The following is a 19,890-nucleotide window of genomic DNA, read 5'->3' as shown; positions in this document are numbered from 1 at the left end:
TAATCCTTTCACTTAGATGCATCGGTGGCAGTCTCGAGTTGCTTGAAAAACAGTTTTGTTGTCCTGAACTGACCTTTTTATTTATTTTATGGTCAATAAGTTGCTGACTTATAGAAGATAGGGCATTGTTTACAAAATCACCCTGAGACAATATGGCCCTCACTATGGCAATTGGAGCATCTATTATAGCTTTCATACCCATGAACCTTTCAAGTCAACAACAACACCCAGCAGGCATCATAAATATAGTCATATCTGACAACAACGGAGGTTACCCTGGGTTTATATGTGTCTCTGGGGATACATTTGAATGGCTATCACTGAAGTTGTGATTCAGAGGATGCTACTCTGTAAAGTGAACAATTGGACAATATGTACATGCGTTCGTGGGATGCGATCTCAGTTGGGTGGCGGGATGGGTCAATGACAATGGACGTATTGTGAGGCATGCTCGGGTTCAAGGCTGGTGATGGCGACGGGACAAAGTCGTGTGTCGTCTGCAGTTGTGCAGTGTTTGATGTGTGTAGTAAAGCGAAACACGTTCCAATCTCTTTGGAACAGCGGTTTTTATCTTTTTGTGAAATGTCTTCATCAAGTTGTACTAAAGTCTAATCGAAGCTCAAGTGAAATACAAAACAGCTTTTCGACGATGTGCTTTTAGCTATGGGAAAGGGAGAAATCTCCAGTTCACCTTTATGACACTGCAGAAGACTGAATTTCACGTTATAGCTGCCAAGAATGCCAACATTAAAACATAATTGCAGGGTTTGGATACACAACGCTGTCCAACAAACAGTAAAATACAACAGAAAAGTGCAAATTTTGTTGGAGTAGATGTGCATGTCACAGTCTCTCTCTTGGCTACTGTCAGAAACTATTTTGACAGTAATTACATGTCAGTTTTGGGATTACATGCTGCCGACTCCTGCAAGCTCTTTATTTAGCCTGTCATACTTTATTCAAGCTTCTTTCTTTGACTGTCAAAATCATCCGTCTCAACTGTTTACAGATTTAATACAAAGTTCCTCAGAGCAGAAATACAGAAATATCATAGTTTTATGAGAGTCATATCGCAGAAGAATCACCTTTTGTTCTACTTTTGTTCAGGCACATCAGGAGCTTTCACCATTACTGTCAGCATGCTGATGTGTCCTATTTTAGGAAAGCCGGTGCATTGTGGGTACAGTAGTTCAGATTGATCCTGTGCTGCACTTCTTTTCTTCACCTGTCCCATTGTGCAGCAGCAAGTGGTGCTTCAGAGAGACTTTGATGTCTCCGTTCTCCTTTGAGCCAAATGCAAATCTCCACAGTGCCACGGGCCAGGAGATTGCACAAGCTGACAGCTTTCCAGACACCTCCACACAATGTTTTCTCCATTCAGCTCGCTGGAAATGTTTATTGCTTCCTTTTATCCTCCTAAGTAACTCGAAGATTGTGTTTGATGGTTTAAAGTGGAAGTACACAGTGGAGTTGAAGATACTAATTTACTTTTCACATTGCAATTTGGTTAAGTGATTGAGGTCGCAACGGTTTGTTTTTCTCCACAAACAAAAAAAAAGATTTTTTTTTTTATTGATTTTTTTTTTTTTTTTTTTTGCCAACCAAGTGTTTATAATCCATTACCTCCCAAGAATTTTATTTTGACTGCCAAGAAAATGTACAAATAACCTCAGTGGTGGTTACTGTGAATCATTTTCAAACTGCTTCTGCAGGTGTCTCGACGCCTTGAGCGAGTTGAAAGCAAGAATAGTGTATAAAGTACCTACATTTTGTGGAAAATGTTACTTTAGTCAACAAAAATTGATATAAAATATATTAACTGGTGCTGGATATATTGCCGCAACTATAATGGTTTCAAAAAAAAAAAAGACTGTCTCGGAAGAAAGAAGAAGTGGCTTGTAAACAGACAGGATACTGATTCCGAAAGACAGATGTGAAGAAGTGATAGGCTGGAGGGTGGGAGAGAATTAGCTTTTCCAATCTGTCGAGGAACTGACTATTCCTGCCGGAGCCAGGTCACAAGCCGAACGGAGATCCTCAGTGCCAGGCTGCCATGTCTGTCTGGCTCATGTCCTGGGTGGCCCATCTTTCCCATCCACTGCCAACATCCTGCTTGTGGTGTGCACAGAGAGCCACAATATTCATGTCATGCTAATTGGATTTGTCAGATGGAGGTTTGAGGGTTTGGAGGAGAAGGTGTAAGCTTCAGATATGCAAAGAAAGAATTCATTGCTCCGTCACATGATGTCTGACAACCCTGTTTCCACCCCCTCCCTTTGATTTTGTCGGTAGTCGCGGTTGAGAATGGTTTATGCATTGTGAGACGAGAAAATATGACAGTGATTGCCCCTGTTCGTTGTGTACAAGTCGCAGCCCTGCCGAGAGCTGTTAAATTAATACGCAAGGTTTATTACATATAAATACATGTGTTGTTACAAACTGTATATAGGGCACTCATGCTCATCCTTTATCACCACGGGGGAATCTCGATACGTCCTCGTCTGTTTGAATCGAATCAGTTTTGACAAGCTTGGGCTCTTAGTACGAGTAAAGCCAGTAGGGTTGGCTGTGAAGCCTCGTAGCTTCAACACCCAGGAGGCTTTTTTCCTTTTCATCATCTACAGGCTGTTTCATAACCACAAGTCCATCGCAGGCCATTGGCAGAGCTACTGTGCCCCTGCAGTTGGGTTCTGACTGACATTTCTCCATGGCACTGAAGCCCTCTAATGTCCTCCAGAGAAAACCACTTCCTGTTCTGGCCATTGATCTGATCATGAAAGATGAATGATTTTACCACTGATTTACATGCATTCTAGTGAAGTGCAAGAGGGTGCCGTTCATAAAGTGTCTTTGATGGCTGGTGGCTTTTATGGGAAGTATAACGCAGTAGAGTTCACTCACTGCTGACAACTACGTCCTCCACACAAAGGCTACCATTTAATCTCCTTCAACCTGGAGAGCTGATAATCCTGTGAAGTGACTGAGATAACAAGCATATGCACTTCCTCTGACAAGCAAAGCTGATCCACAGATGAGACTTCATCCCTGCTTTCACACGAGGCGCAATGATCATGAACGTAAACTTGATGAAATCCAAAGGAAGGAAAGGGCTGACGATATATCAAGAAGCGAAATGACATTGAGCCCCAAAGCAACCTCCATACACTGCAACTGCCGTAACTCCCGTTGTAATAAACCACGAATGCACGCGGTATGAATATGATTGCACCCATGCATAAGCAAATATATACAACATACAGCATAGAGAAGTAGAGTAATGTAACTTTGAACATGAGGGCATGCACTACATAAAAAACATGAATTCCCTTTTGAATTCACAAAGCACAAGAAATATGACAGTCCTTTTTTTTTTTTTTTGGTAGTCTCTTTTTTCACACTTTTCCCTGAAGCGATCCCATGAGGGCTATAAAAAATCCTCTCACTCTCATAAGTTGGACACACGTCTGAGAGGTGCTGTCTGAGCTCATCCCTGAATGTGTGCACAAACACAGATGAGGCATGTTACTATAGACAGCTGTTCGCACAGCTGCAGCACACACAGACACAGACACACACACACACACACACACACACACACACACACACACACACACACACACACACACACACACACACACACACACACACACACAGGCTGTAACGAAGGAGTCTGTGGGGGTTATGGAGTTCATGCACCCTCCGTCACCCACAGCTGGTACTGGAAAATCTGCGAGCAATGAGCCAAGCCACAAGCCGAAGCGGCTCACTCAGAGTTGCGGGTATATTACATAGAAGGTGATGACTGCGAGCCCACACTCTGCCTGCACACACAAAAAAGAAAACGAGCTCATTCACTCCCAACCGCTCACCATTTAACACTCCTCTAATGATTTTCACTGTGACAAGTGAAAAAAGCTTTGAAGCGCTCAAAAAGACTTTAAACGTTAATAAATGCCAAATCTTTCTGCATTAACGTCCCGTTATCTTGTCCATGATGACTTTTTTTTTTTTTTTTTTTTGCGGCTGATTCTGACCTCAAGTCTCGCATATTTTGAATATCTTGAGCTGAGTTGTCACATCTCTCTCATCACTCACCGATAGGTTATGTAAACTTTAGTTACACGTGTTCATGGCTTCGTGGGCCTTTCTGCTCAGGTTGGTGCTCGGCAAGGAGATACTCCTCAGGTTTTCAGCAGCCGCGGCTGCCTCTGCCTCAGCTGCCAGGGGACAGACCGGCATTCAGTGGTTCCAAGCAATTTGTTTGACCTGGCTTGTGCAATCAAGTGACAATCTGAAGAGAGCAGGTGTGGCTTGTTCGTGGACGGGTCAGAGACACAGTGATGGTGCAGATATAGGCTTTGACTATATGTGTGTGCACAAGATTTACAGGTGTCAACAGAACACACAGGTTACAATCTAGGCAACATTGCATTCATTTTGAATAGTCAAGCTTTTGTATTTTCTTGTGGGAGCTTGTGTATTTTGCTTCACTCTAATATTTTATCAAACCAAAGATGGGGGAGAAAGTCTGCAGCCTTTGTTACACCTTGGAATAGGAATTGCTTTCTTTTTTTTCTACTTTATGCAATGTCTTTTGTGAAAAATACTCAGAATGTTCTCAGATATGGAAAGGAAAATGTGTTTGTATTGTGTTTGATGTTGGTTTCAGAAAAACAGTTTTCAAACAGTGTTGTACAACAACATTTACCAACAAATCCAACCAACAGTGGAAGTTGACAAGCTGTTTGTCATTGCTTTTTTTTTTGTAATCTTGCCACACTAGAAAATAGAAAGCATTTGGTTCCTATAGCAACTTTACAGTAAGATGGCTAAAACGTATGCATAAAAGCCTGATTATTTTTGGTTTACTGCGTTAACTTCAGGATAGGACCAGCTTTTTAAATATTGATTCTTAAAAACTCCTCAGAACTTTGCACTACGTAATGAATCTGAAATAAATAAATCTGGGAGAGCAAATTACTTCCCAAGCTGCTATTTTTTTCCATGTCAGACATGATCAATTGAGGCTAACTCTTTGATCTCACTAGTTCATGGTGGTGCACCACAGTATCCCTTAGAATTTCAGCCAAATTGGATGAAGTTTACCATATTGCCAGTCATGCACGCATATTATAAGAGTAAAAGTTTTAAAACAAGAACTGTGATTTTTTTGTAAAATGCATAATTGTCCCATACAAGTATCCATTCATAAGGTAGGGGTAAGATACTGATTACTTAAAGAAAACATATGTTTGCAATAATAACCTTGCAGTGCAACAGTAATCATAGCAAGAATTGTTTCTTTTCTGATCAGAATTTAGAGATTTGTCTCTGTTTTAAGCTGATGGAGTCGTACACAGAATAACATGAGACAAAGATAAACATCTGCTATCGAATGTTATCTGCTGAGGGTTTTTCTGTTTTCTCCTTTCCATTTTATTGTCTTTATCCCCCTTACACACACACACTCACAGTGTTTCAGTGTCAAGCATTTACAACATCTGTTTCTCATGCAGCTTTGTACTTGAAGCCAGAGAGGGCCAGCCCCAGCAGCTCTTCTTTAGGCTCTGAGCACCGCTGACTTCCTCTGAAGGTTTTTAAGATTAATTTGGGTTTTTAGCTGCTCTAATGTGGCTGAGGATCGCTCATCTTACACCACCGTTTTCTTCTTCCCCTCCGCTCCATGTTTCTCTTTCATCCCCCGCTACTTTGCATTCCTCCTCCTTTTGCTACTTCATTTGTTTCATCAAAGATTTCTATGTCCTCTCTCTCTTTAGGCTGTGACACTCTTAGAAAGTCAGTACTCTTTCTGCCATGTGACGTTTCCAGTCACTGTTTTTTCAACCTCTCGTTTCTTGTCACTTTTTTCCCATTGCCAGCTTAGTACATTTTCATTTCCGCTTCTGCACACTATGTTACTTTGCAAGCAGCGCGGGCTATTTGTATGTGTTCCACTCTTAGGTGTTTATAGCTGTGTGTGTGTGTGTGTGTGTGTGTGTGTGTGTGTGTGTGTGTGTGTGTGTGTGTGTGTGTGTGTGTGTGTGTGTGTGTGTGTGTGTGTGTGTGTGTGTGTGTGTGTGTGTGTGTGTGTACAATCAGTGTGTGGGCGCTGCAATGTGTTGACCTCTTGGAGGCTGTGAGATGAGCCGGTTAATTAGCGCTGCGCTTTAACAGTCATGAAACCAGCTGCATTCAGTGGTTTGTCACATTTGCCTCGTCATCAGCACTCACAGGCACTATTTGAATTGAGAATTTGGAGCCAGCCTAGTTAAGTCATAATCGAGCCTTCTGAGGAGTTTTGTTTTGAAAAAAAAAAAGCTTTAAATGGATTGTCAATCATCCCTGAGTGTTCAGCTTATTATCTAATTATCTCACATCATTAAAAGCTTGATTTTGGGTGCAGGGACACATGTAAATGTTCTGCAATCACTCATTTTGTGGCATTCAGATTTGTCAAAAGTAGAACTGACTCGTTTCTGTTGTATTTGCTGGAAGATTTCCAAAGAAGTAAATTCTCTTTATGCTCCACTTTCTTTCAATGTCGCTCTTATGGTGGCTCCGTTCAGTGTGTATTTTTGATTTGAGAGGTCGGCAGTGTAGCATCTGGCACTGAATGTGCCTTTATGTCATCTTAAACCTCAAATAACTTTTTTTTTTCTTTTTTTTGGGGGGGGGGCTGACAGGCACAGTCTCACAAATTCCCAGCGACAGACAGTGAAACTCAGAGGACGGTCTTATTTTAGACTCTCAAGCCTTAAACTTTCCTCACATCCTCCCCACTAGCGTGCACATAAAGACTTCTCTCATGAATGTTTTACTAGGTCAACTCCTGAGGAAGTGGTGTTTTTCATCACCGTCCTTCCCAGCCTCCTTCCCTCTCGCTGTCTATCCTTCCCTCCCTCTCCACCTCCTGTCCACGCTTCTTTCTGGACTTGTTTGTTTGATTCGCTGGGGCAGTGCTAATCCTCGGCTTGTCACTCTCCTCCGTTCAGAGCTACTCGACTCTGTATTTTTAGATTCCCTCCATTTTTCTTCCTCTGTTTAACAAGTGCTTATGCACTCGCAGGGTAGTGTGGCAAAACAGCAAGTACACTAATCGTAATATGATTACAGGCCAACTGAGTTGTTAGAGATGATACTATGAATGTTGTGAGCAACATTTGTCTGAATGCCAATGATTTTTTTGTTTTGTTTTTTTTACCTCGTTATAGCAATACAAGCACCATTCCAGATTTGAGGAAGCAATTTGGCAAATGCATCATTACTAGGAGACAAATTGTATTTTTTATAGAAAGTTAATATGCATTTACAACTTGTGCAAATGTTCAATTATATTCTAGAATTTCAATGAATTCGCTTTGAAATTTTTTTTTATTAAAAGTGGGTGCTCAAAAGCTCATGTTGCATGAAACAATGCATGGAGGAAATGTGAATCTCAAGCTCATCCTGAGGCAAGTGGACTAGACTAAAAGAATGATAATTTTTACACAAAGGCAAAAACTATGTCACTATATCATAAAATCAACAGGTTTGGATGGTAGACTTACAAATGTGCGATCGCCACATGTTTGTTTGTGTCTATGTCAGTAGGCTGGGCCGGTGCATGTGTTCGCTTCTGCATTACACCACATCTGAGCACATCATATTTTTGCAACTGTGCATGCTTGTTGTGGCTTCTAACCCGGTCTTTGTCACAGTTTTGCACAGTTATGTAGTGCAGCAACCTAGCCATTATAGACTAAAATACTGGATTGGGAAATTCCTGAGCTCCACACAAGGAATGTCGCTGCCACATTTGTCTGGAATGTTGAAAATTCATTTCCCTCCAGGAGGTAAATTCGAGACATCCCAAAAGGGCATTTATTTTTACGGCTCAAAAAGAGCCGGCTGGGTATTGCTTTATGATGTGGGTTTTCATTGTGCTTTGAGTAGGCATAGCTGTTGAAATTACTCTAATTTCCCCAGGTTGATTATCTTAAATGAGCATACAGGAGCCTCGTATTTAATTTAAGGAGCAATTTATCCTGACAAACGAGACAACAGTTCTTTGTGTGACATAAAATCCTGCTAATGACCCTGATATTTTTTTTATTTTTTTTTTATTTCTAGTCATTGCAGTAAAGGGAATACCTGTCTAGCTCACACTTAAAGGGGACTGTTCTGCTTCGTCTTTTAACTGCAGCTGTCTGAGAATGACAGAACACACAAATCTGTCTTATTCTGTCTTTGAATCAACCGTTGCCCTCTTACAATCAGACCACACGCACTGCACCGCCCGTTACACATCCACACTGTCATTAGATAACGACCTTTCCCAGGTAGATCTATCACAGTCCACCTGAGTGTCTCTCCAAGCTGAATGAATGAAACAACAGTTCCTCCACAGAGAGAGAAAGAGAGAGCATTGTAGCTCTGTAACTTGGGCCTTTTGTGATAGCATGCACAGAGGTTAATACAGCCTTTGTGGGCTGGTCCTGTGCTTGTCTAAGCCTGTTCCATTGTAGGTAGCAATTAGGTTGTGTGTGACTCCTCTGTCCCCCTAACAGAGGCCAGGAGAGGGTGAGGAGAATGCAATCATTGTCTTCCAATTAAACCAGCGGAGGAGAGGGGGTTCTCCCTGGTTTTGCCCATTGTCGGGGCAGGATGTGGGAGGGGCTGTCGTGGTCGGGTCTGGTATCACCAGACTATGAAGGAAGGAACCTGATCCAGGGGTTTCTTCCCCAACCCCGCCACCCCCCACCCCGCATCCACTCCCTTCCAAACCTCCTGCCCTCGTTTTTCTAGCTGCTGGCAGCAGTGATCCAGACAGGGGAGTATCTGTACTCAAGGTGGAGGAAGACTCTCAGCCCATTGTGTGCAGGATTGCTCACAAAAGGACCAGAAGCTCTGATATTTAAAAATAAAATAAACACCAATTGATATGTGTGGGCCGTCCCCGCATTTTACACCTTCCTGACCCCATATTAATGCTGTTATGTTGGATGTAAGCAGCCAGTAAAGGCTTTCATTTTCATTTTCATTTTCAGTCCCCCGGTGCGGTTTACTTCTATTTTTGAGAAAATAATTCCGCCCACAGATGTTTGTAAGCTCAATTTTCTACATATCCCGTACCTTTTCAAGGAGAAAAAGTATGTGTAACGATGGGCAGAATGCTTACACAAAGGCTGACCACTTCAGGAAACCATTGTCCTCTGAGGTGAGCAGCAGTAAGCAAAAATGTAACGTCAGTATGATGATACTCTCATGGTGACAATATGATGATGAGTTCAAATCAAATCAAACACCTCTGGATTTCTCCCCAATATTCCAATGACTTAGTTCATGTGTACAAATATACTAGATTAATCTGGTTCTTTCACATCTGGCAACTGTTCACCATACAAATGGTACACAAAGGGTACAGAAGATTAAAAGACAAAAAAAACCATCACATGCAGCAGCGTAGAGTTGATGAGCAGCCACTTCATGTTCAAACAGTTTAAACAGCCAATGATAAGACCAAAGGCATCAAAAAGTTTTGAAATCTTTTGAAAAGAGCAGTGAGCTTGAATTTTAGGTCAGTATGTGTGGATCTGCTCTGGAAAAAAAAAATCCAATAATATTCTGAAACTACGATTTTCCTGAAGTCTGTGCAAATTGGAATATTACAATAATTGTTGATGATTTTATTTGGTCACGTAAACAGGTTCACATTCATCACACTCAAAAGAAAATCTTTAACCTTTTCTTACTGAGATTCAAGGATCTCAATTTATAACTTTGCAGGCAGTCCATACTTTCGACATGAGAAACAATAGTGTTTCTATTTTTAGACCTACAGTCGTAACAGGGCTGACAAATAACGCCATCGATCTTTATATACAATGCTTGAGGATTAAAGGTTTCCACTGTAATCTGTGGTTTCCTTGGAGGGCAATTTTTCAAGGTTCATGAGCAGAAATGTTTCAACAATGAATTTTTTGCTTGAGCGTGAAGTCTCCTACTCTCTCTTTTCAGACACAGATCAACTGTTTATCCACAAGTGTGCTGGACTCATTCCAACCATCTTCGTTCTTACACAAGGATAAATACAACCCTCTGAACTGTTTTTCCAGGCTTTTCACCACTTCCTGCTTCGCCGCCGTCACCCACTCATGACCACAATGACATCTCTCAGCCACCACTTAGCCCCTGATAGATGGTTTCTATTTAGGAAACGGCATCTGACCACAAACCACCGAGCACAACAAGACTGTTGACAGGTCTAAATAGGAAAGTTCACCAGTGGGAGAAACAAAGCACGAACACTCTTTCCTTGATTTGGGGGCGTCGCCCACAAAATAGTTTCTAGATAGGCTTCTTTGATTGCTTTCTTTGGTGGGGGTATCAAAGTTTTGAGGGTTGTTTTTTTTTTTTTGTAGTTAGGTTTCACTTTGTGGCGTGCAATCCATTTTGGGACCGCGAAGAAAAGCTGTGGTGAAAATAACTGACAGCCAGCTGAAGCTGTTCTGTTCTCTCGCTGAGCGGCGTGTAGTGATGGATGAACTGCTGGAGCTTGTCACTTTTAGCAGCAAACAGAACAGGTTGTTGCTACTGCCCCAGAGCTTCTCAGGTAATTAATAAAAACATTCATTAGGGAACTAAAAGAAAATAGAGCGCATGGCTAAAAGCAATGCTAGGTAGTCATCAGTCATGCGCTACTAGAATATGGCATTTTAACAAGCCTCATGTTGGACTAATTAGAGAAATAATACCAACTCTTTCAAGGCTTTTGGGACCGTTTTAGATTAGGATCTCCAGAGACAGTCAAAAATAAAGACCCATAATGCTTCTGTGTGCCTGATGCTGAGTTTATATGTGCATATACATGTGTGCATGTCACGGTCCTATTGGTGTCCTTGTGTTCCGTTTAAGTACATCCAGATGGAGAAGGGAATAACTGGCCAGCAGCCTCTAGGAAAAAAGTGAATTAAAGAGGATGAGAAATAGGAATCAAAGAAAGGCTGTCATGTTTTCAGCTAAAGAACCTTTAAAGAATAATTTTGTTTAATTATAAACAATATGAACAACTGCCTAATGTTGGTTCTTCTTTTGCTGCCAAAACAGCCTCGAAGTTGAGGGCTCTGAAAAACCTCCGAAGATGTGCGGTGATCTCTGGTACCAAGAGCTTAAAGGGCGTCATATCATACAGCTTTTCAACACTTTCACATGTGTCATGTTGGTCCAAAAACATTGCATTCAAAGTTTGTTGGCCCAAATCCAGCCTTTCTTTGATTTTCATCCATTTCAATATTGGATCACAGGAGCTGCAGTCAAAATCTGTTGTGTCCATGTGAGCTGGACTGGCTCCGCCCACACATGCCCATCTTGGGAAAAGGAGCAAGGACTTCCTGTTGTAGTGCCATGTGCCAGAGCAGAGCTGCCTACTTGTGGGAGGCGTCGAAGGGAGGGCAAACCTTGATTCTTATTGACGAAACCCCCGATGACAGCAGATATAGGGTTTCATTTCTGATTCACTTTTTGGAGCAACACATTTTATCTTTGTGTTTAGATCTTTGGTTAGTTGGGCCACATTAAATTAATTTTGCAAAATGAACTTACTGGACAGCTAATTACTGTTTTCACACTGTCAGATTCAAAATCAGAAAACTATTTTTCATGTTGAAAAGCCAGGCATCCACGACACTGTGCTGCTTTTTTTTTCCATCTCCTTGTTAAAACAAACTCGAATCATCATTGAAGGTCATCCATGCCTGACTTGGCCTGATGAAGGTCAGAGAGGAAAATCGTTTTAGGACTGGGAAATATCTGCTGCTGCAGCAAGTGATATTAAAAATGGATTCTCACAGTCTGTACGTGTGCGTGCGTGCGTGCGTGCGTGCGTGCGTGCGTGCGTGCGTGCGTGTGTGTGTGTGTGTATTATCTTTGGGTCAGGATAATGCGATTGTTTTGGATGAGACATCTCAAGATATTCACCCCCACAGATGGGCACAGATAATGGACATCCAAAATGCTTACACAATCCAATTAACTTCTCCTGGCTCAAGCCATGCGTATACACTCCATGTCCGCACTCTGAGTGGTTCAGTGTGTGTGTGTGTGTGTGTGTGTGTGTGTGTGTGTGTGTGTGTGTGTGTGTGTGTGTGTGTCTAGAAAATTAATGCTTTGCAGGATTTGACATAATATTCTCTAATTGGCGTTTTCTGTTGTGCAACTACTTAGTGATAATCAAATAAATTCTTAATGGTTTGTACCGGAGGCTACTTTGGAGGAGGGACCTGTTTGCAGTGTCTCCCGGGAAAGGTTCTCCACTTTAAAATGGATGATTTATGAGGTTTGGTCAGGTACTTCACTTCCTCCTCCTCTGCACTCATTCTGGCCAAGTCATCTGCCAGTTGCAAAATCTGCTCTGAACTTTAAAAGCAAAAGAACATGACTATATTTTTTGGAGATCTCCTTTTTGCTACTGGGGGAAAAAAAATGTGCAGCCATCATCCAAATAGATGTTTAAAATCAAAGTGCATGTTCAAAGTTAGCTCATAGCATATGGCCTCAGATAGCATTGAAATGCAGAGGAAAATTCAGAAAGAATATCACACTCGGAGGAAAAATCCTTAAGTGTAGCTAGTCTCTAAATCTTTCCCCCAAATCCTCCTCGGGCTGAGAAAAGAGACTATTTTGTGCTAACCCTGCAGATTCAGCACCTCGCTGACATGCTCAGACCAGGATTTCTCTCCCTCCTCTCATCAGCTTCAGCTTACTTGTCATGCTGAATACCAGGGCTTGTTACTCAGTCCCTGGGAGATGAAGACTTGTGGTAATACTCATTGATTTTGTGTTGCCGGCATAAACAAAAACCTGCGCGTGCACAAATGCAGAGAAAGCTCCAAAAAATCCTCATTGATCCCAAAAGGCTAAGAGCTATCTCGTTTGTTTTCATTATGCAAGTAAGGTTGGTTTTTGCCGAGTCTGCTGATATTGTGTTGCTTCTGTAAGCCCAGAAGTGTCAAGGTGAATGTCATTTTTCACTTGTTCCCACATTGTTAGGTTCACGTGTAGCTTTTTGGTTCTTTGAGACATTCCTCTCGTTCTCATCTCCGGGCATCTGTCACAGTCTTTGCAACCATGAGGGATGGAAACAACTGGTGGAGGATTTCTGGAGGAATTTCCTGCTTGAGTAGACCGACCTCCACTGTGTGTATTTGTGTCTTCCTCATCAGAAAGAATTCACTTTGTGGCTCTTTGTGGAAAATTGGCCGTGAAGTAAGAGAGTAATCCACAACACCGTGACATTCCCAGCAAATCTGTATATAAATCATTATACGGTGGATTGCTTGACACAGTTTGGTATAGTTGTCAACATGGGGTATACTTTTTCAGAACAGGTGTAGCTCAGTGTACACTCAGTGTGCCTTACTTATCCTGGGAAGATATCGAGGAAAGCTGCAAGAGAAGGGGCAAACTCTGCGGCGCAAACATGCTCGGGCACTTTTTGAAGTTTTTGAAGCTTATTGTTCTCCACATCCCTGTGGCTTTTTGACATCTAATCTCTGTTGACCCAGGAATACTCTTGATGTTTGTGTATGTTCTGCATAATTCATGGTTCACATTCTGTGCAAAGCCTGTCATGAATCGTGCGCCCTGTGAAGGATTGCCTCAGACTCGTGCTATTGAAAACAGCTAATCCGCTGTGGATGGATATGTAAATAGGACCAAGTGTGGCTCTGTGTTGGTGAAACACTCCTGATTGTTGAGGATAAACCGATGTGCATTTGTTGTGGATGACAGTGTGAGAGAGTGAGAGAGAGAGAGAGAGAGAGAGAGAGAGAGAGAGAGAGAGAGACAGAGAGAGAGAGAGAGAGAGAGAGAGAGACAAAACCAAAGGTAACTGTAAGCATTAAGACCTGTTCCATCGTTTTGAGTACTATATAATCCCTTTGGTGAATACACACATACACACAGAATACTGTACGCTGCATACAGGAGAACAGCCATTACTATTGCAGTATATGAACCTATAATGAATCCTCATGACTGTCATGCTGCTCCTTCAAAACACATTTATTTAATCGTTCTTTTCTATCCTTGTGTTGCTATTTTTGATCCTAAGCAACGATTATTAAAAAATATATGCAGAGAATCGCAGCCATTCTCGGCTGATTCTATGTGTTTTCATTTAATGACTTATACAAATTAGAAACAGGAGAATTAAAAATCACGTGTTCAATTCTCCTGCAAAAGGGATGCACAGATGTTAGGAGCTTTAATCTTTGTATTGCTCAGATAAATAAAATAAAGAAATGATGGAAAATGAGGGGAATTTTTTGAGAATAGATTAAACAATTCGCAGAGTGCACCACCACTTTTTTCCCTTTTTCTTTTTTGCCTTTTTGTTTCATTTCTATTTTACCATTTATTTCTTTTGCACTTTTTCCCCCATTTTTCTTTTTTTTCCTTTTATTTAATTTTCACTTTTTTCTCTTTTTTTCCCCATTTTTCTTTTTTCTTATTATTTCTTTTTATAATATAAATATATATATATAACGTTGAGGAACTCCGAGGTATTGAGAGGTAACATTAAGCCCTTACAGAACATTTTGTTATGATTTTCCGTCAAAGAATAAAATCACAATAAATCAGGGTGTTCAAGTCAAAAAAAGAGTAGAAAACAATTTGTATTCTTTGTTTGAGAAAATGTCTCTGTTGCAAAACAGTGAAATATTTTAATGCAAAATGATGCAAAATTATGATTTTTAAAACATTCAACGTTATGAAAAAAATGTCCCTCCGTGTGGTAAGCTGCTGTGATATCATAAAACTGCACCCGGGATGCTTATGTGATTATTCTGAATGAATGAAATGCAATTGAAAAAAAGCAGTTGAGTCATCAAACAATTATTCTATTGATATAAGAAAGCTGCCATTTGATAGCACGTCCCGGTGAGCGTCACCAGTGAATACGCTTATCAAGCAACAAGCACAAACACACGTACTTTGATATGGAAAACACATTCACCAAAATATGGATTTATTTAAAAATAAAAAAAATTCCAACTCTTTCATACATATTCCAAGTGTGCGTACAACTCGAGGGAGCCCGTTAAGATGATTGTGGGGAAGAGATCCCAGAAACACCCAGATATAATTCTGCAGCTTTGCATCGGTTCTTCATAGTGATTTGAGGTTTTTAAACACTGTGTGCGATGGAGCGGTAAGCCCTGGGGAACATGGCTGAATATGTTATGCCAGTCAATTAGGGCCAGCAAAAAAAAAAGAAGGGGGGGGGACCCAGATATATTTCAGAAATAGCGCCAGGAATCATGTGGCGCAGAAGGAGATCCAGAAATGGAGATCCAAAAAACTGCTGCATGGAGTAATTTATTGATCCGTACACAATCCTCCCTGTCGCTCAGGATTTGTCAATTTTTAAAAGATCGCAAGACACAATGCGAAGTTATGAGCTGAACTGACTTCGCTGTGTTTCATCCTACCTGCACAGAGCTGATTTAAAAGTAAAATATATCAGAGTTCCATCAAAAAAGGCTTGATGCCCTGCTAAGTTGCACACACGCTGTAATAGTAAGAGTGCAAATAAAAAACACTTTTAACAAAAAATACCAGGACTGGAGCAAAGTCAACACTGAGATAAAAACACAGAGATTCAAATATCTACTGCATGGTTCAATTTATTGATCTATGCAGCTCGGGATTTGCTGAATTAAAAAAAGAAAAAAGAAATGGGTTGGCATAAATCCTAAAAGTCATGTGCCAAAATCACTTCACACTGATTTATTCAACCTGCACTATATCCCCTCAAACCTTTCTAAAGAACCCAGGAACATGAAGCTCAGTTAATTAAAAGCTTCCTAAACTCTGTTTACTCATGTATTTACCGGGAGAAAAAAGTAAACCCGCTTGATTTGAGGTTTTATTGACATTTTCCGGTGCCAGGCGGTGCACAGTGTGAGCATAACACGACCCTGCCAGATGCCGGAACCAATATACTGGGGATACTTTAGAGCCACGTGTGCATCTGTATATAGAATGAGGAAACGCCCTCGAGTGCAGGATGAGTCATCAGACATTTGATACCATTTTATAGAAAAAAGATTAAGTATTTTGGTATTATTTGGAGCAGAACAAGAAATATACAAACAATAAGCTAATTGAATTAACAAGAAAGTATAGAAATGTTCTTTGTATTTCCAGGAGTCTTTAAATTGAACATTTTTGTCCACTCTACATAAATCGAACCTGCAGTTCAGCCTGGACTACAGCGTTCTACAGAACTTGGACTGAAACAAATGTATAAAACTCCTCTTTATTTAGAGAACTATTTAATAGCAAAGTCTTTCAGTGGGACTGCTACCACAGCTTTACATCCGACAATTCGTATGATGTATTTTTGAATACAGTTCGGGGTCAACAATCTGCATGCAAATCGAGAGAATGTAGAGAACTAACAAAGCTTTGAGCAAAGTGATGACGACTCTTGGCCCTTTATGCTTTTCTATTTATATTGCGCTGCTGCCATTTTTCAACACACCCTCGGTGTCACAGCTGGAGATTTTATAAGATCCACCCTCTCACATAGCACGACTTACAGTAAATCTGCATAATCATTGATGTTCACAGACTCTCGAGTTGACTTCAGATGTGTGAAACTCTCTATAGCACAAATGTGGGACTTAAATGAACTCTTTGATCTCACTGTTTAACTTTTGAAATAAACGTGTGATTCGGAATTGTTTTTTTTTTTTTTTTATAATCATCATTACATTTAACATTTCACGGAACTCGTCGTTTTACATCAAAACACGTTTCTACAATATTTTACATTGCCGGAATCCTTGAGAGAGAAAAATGTGCCTCTCAAGCAAACCGCTTATCTAAAATTAGAAGAGAAATTATGAACAGGCGCGGCATTAAAAGTCATTATATATTCATGAAGAACCGTGTTGTTAATGTTCTTAATGTGTCTATATTACGTGCGTACCAGCCCTCCTCTGGGCATTAAAAGGTTTTAAATCATTGACAGTCAAATTCTGTAAAGACCTCTCCATGTTCATTAATTCATATACCGAAGCCGAGCTCTCATGTTCACCCTGATCCCGGTCGTTCTGTAGCCATGCAGTATTTTGTGTTTGACTTGCACTAGCATGTCTAGTCTTCCTTGTTAAACTGTGTACACAGTGGATAGTCGGAGAGCAGCAGGGCTTTGCAGACCTATAAGCCATGGCCTGATCCCTGACACACAGAGACAGAGACTTGCAGCCATCTGGCCAGATGAGACAGCTGGATAGGAACTATCTCTCTCTCTCTCTCTCTCTCTCTCTCTCTCTCTCTCGCTCTCTCATATGACTCAACCTCACGCACACACACACTCTCACTCACAGACTCAATTTACATGGGTTCTGAGGGCTTTCTATCATCTATCTCAAGGGCTGCCAGGGAGTTCTGGTGGTCACAGATAGTGACCTAGCCCACAGCGATGGAGCCTCCGTCAAAGTTGTACACTTTAGATTCCAAATTCAAGGGCTTGCTCTCTGCTTGCAGGTTCTATTATTGAGCGAAGGTCAGACAACTATAGAGTGAAACGGAGGAAATTTGGCAAAGAAAACATGGGATAAACTAAAGGAGACAATTTAAATGTATGTAATACATTACATAACTTTAAATCAGGGGTGTCAAACACATTTTAGTTCAGGGGCCGCATACAACTCAATTTCACCCCAAACGGGCCCATTTGGTAAAATAGTGCCATAATAGCCTTTAAATTTAAACGTTCAAGTATGGCTTTGTTGTGACGCAGAGTACACATGATGAAAATGTCAACATTTTTGCAAAAACCAAACATTTACGACCAAAATTACCACAATCTCAACATTCTGGTGCAAAATACAGTTTGATGGGCAAACAACTGTTGCATGATCAGTGTTTTTACAAACTCACCCTAACGGCATGGCTTTGAAGCCAATGTTTTGTCCCACTGGCCTTATGTTTGACAGCCCTGCTTCAAATAATGTACTGAAGTGGTTTTACTAACCTTTGATGGCTTAGCAATTACACTTCTTATTGTGACTAGTTTGTAATGCACTGGCAGTATGGTAAAAATATAGCTTATATGAGCAACATTCAATTATCAATGACATGTTGACATGAAAGATACATTAAAATGACAGCGGCAGCACACAGGTCACCTTGTAATATTAATGAAAATAAATACTAAAAAGTCTCCTTAAAAACACAGGTAAGGCTTTATACATCATATAACTTTTTCTTTTACTGAGGCCAGGTCACAAATTCACCCAAAATATAAACGATAGTTTTTTTCTACATCTTCCATTTGAAGTCTCCTGATGGAATTTTTTTGATCAGCGGCTCACTGTACAGCCTGTAATTTCCCTGGTGCGCGTTCATCGGTGCATGCACACACAGAGATGAGCAGGTGATAAGAACCAGAGTCACATGACTCGCATATCTGCAGAGTGCCCAGAATAGTAATGCATATTGACATTTACAATAGGCCTTGACAGGTAGCGGCGGCGAAAAGGGTAGGAGAATGCAGAATACTAAAAAAGTCCATCCAATATGTATGTAATATGTGATCAACACTTTGTTTTACTTTTCATAACGTGTCGCCCGATTCTCTAAAGATTATTAATAAAGCAGCATGCTCCACTGCTGTGATGAAAAATGATCAATACATATTTGCACCTCTCGACTTGGATTTTGCTCCATGACTCTAATCCCCAGCCGACCCCCACCTCTCCCACATAACTTAAATCAAAGCACTGACCGAGGCCATCATCTGTCTACTTAATGTCAGGCCTTTTTTTTTTTTTTCCCGAGTATGCTCATGATAATATCGCCCATACTTCTTCCTACACATGCAGATGACTTGCCTTTCCCTCCTGGCGGTGTCTCGCCCCGTGTGTTGAAAATAGCTGAGGCTAGAACACAACTTGTGTAACATCGATTTGAAATTCAATCTAGACGGCCACCTTGGGGCCCTGGGCCGATTCTTAGATCCCTCTCTGATACCACTGTTGGAAGAAAATGAGGAGAAATAGGCAGACACGGAGCCAGGAACACACCGAAAATGTATATACACCCACGCAGTAAGCTGCTGTTTGCGGGTGTACGCACACACACACACACACACACGCACCACACACCTACACACACATACACACACACCGGCCTCGACAGCATCTTTCTGATACTTCTGCATGTAGTGCTGCTGACAGACAAGCACTCTCTGACACAAATCAGCAGGCTGAAGAGGTTTTATCTCGCAATCTTTTATCCGGCCCTCAGTCCCTCCACCTGTCTGTCACCTTGAGAGGTTTTTGTGAGTACTCCACAAGGTGCCATTTATCCACAAGTGTCCTGAATCTACCACGCTAATCACTTGTGTATTTCAAAAACCCTCATCCAACAAAAACGTTCCCTCTGGACTGTTTCTCCAGTGAATAAACCGCACTGCTGTGTAACACACTTCTTTTGAAAAACACACTCATGTGGAGAGGCAGGAAACATCTCGGTTTGGCGAAATTTGTTTATGAAGTGTGTAGCTGTTGACTTTGTTTTGCATCATGTGAATAGTATCGAGGCTATGGAGAAAAAAAAAAAACAGGAGGGGGGGAAACGGAAAATGAGAAAGCCAGATATTAGGTGCATGCCAGTGATAAGGAGGAGCACCAGAGATCTTAATATGTGTTACAGAAACGGCACTAAAATTAAGGAAATGTCAATTAAACCCTCGTACTCCATTTCAAATTTGAAAGCCTTTCCAACAGTATCATATTTATTGGCAAGCGGCATCACCTGTATTATCTCACTTTGTCTGTTGTGTTTATATTGACATCGGATACAAACGCTATATAATTATGTACTTAAAACCATTGA

General features: G+C 41.0%; 1 protein-coding gene across 1 annotated transcript in view; it reads left to right on the top strand.

The window, feature by feature from the left end:
• The window catches only part of fam20ca (FAM20C golgi associated secretory pathway kinase a), a 42,341-nt gene that overhangs the window by 6,433 nt on the left and 16,018 nt on the right, over positions 1-19,890 (top strand). The window lies entirely within an intron of this gene.

The sequence above is a fragment of the Blennius ocellaris genome (genome assembly GCF_963422515.1).
Source record: "Blennius ocellaris genome assembly, chromosome: 16".
Lineage (NCBI taxonomy): Eukaryota > Metazoa > Chordata > Actinopteri > Blenniiformes > Blenniidae > Blennius > Blennius ocellaris.
Note: the sequence above shows the minus strand (reverse complement) of the source record. Positions and strands in the feature narration are given on the sequence as shown.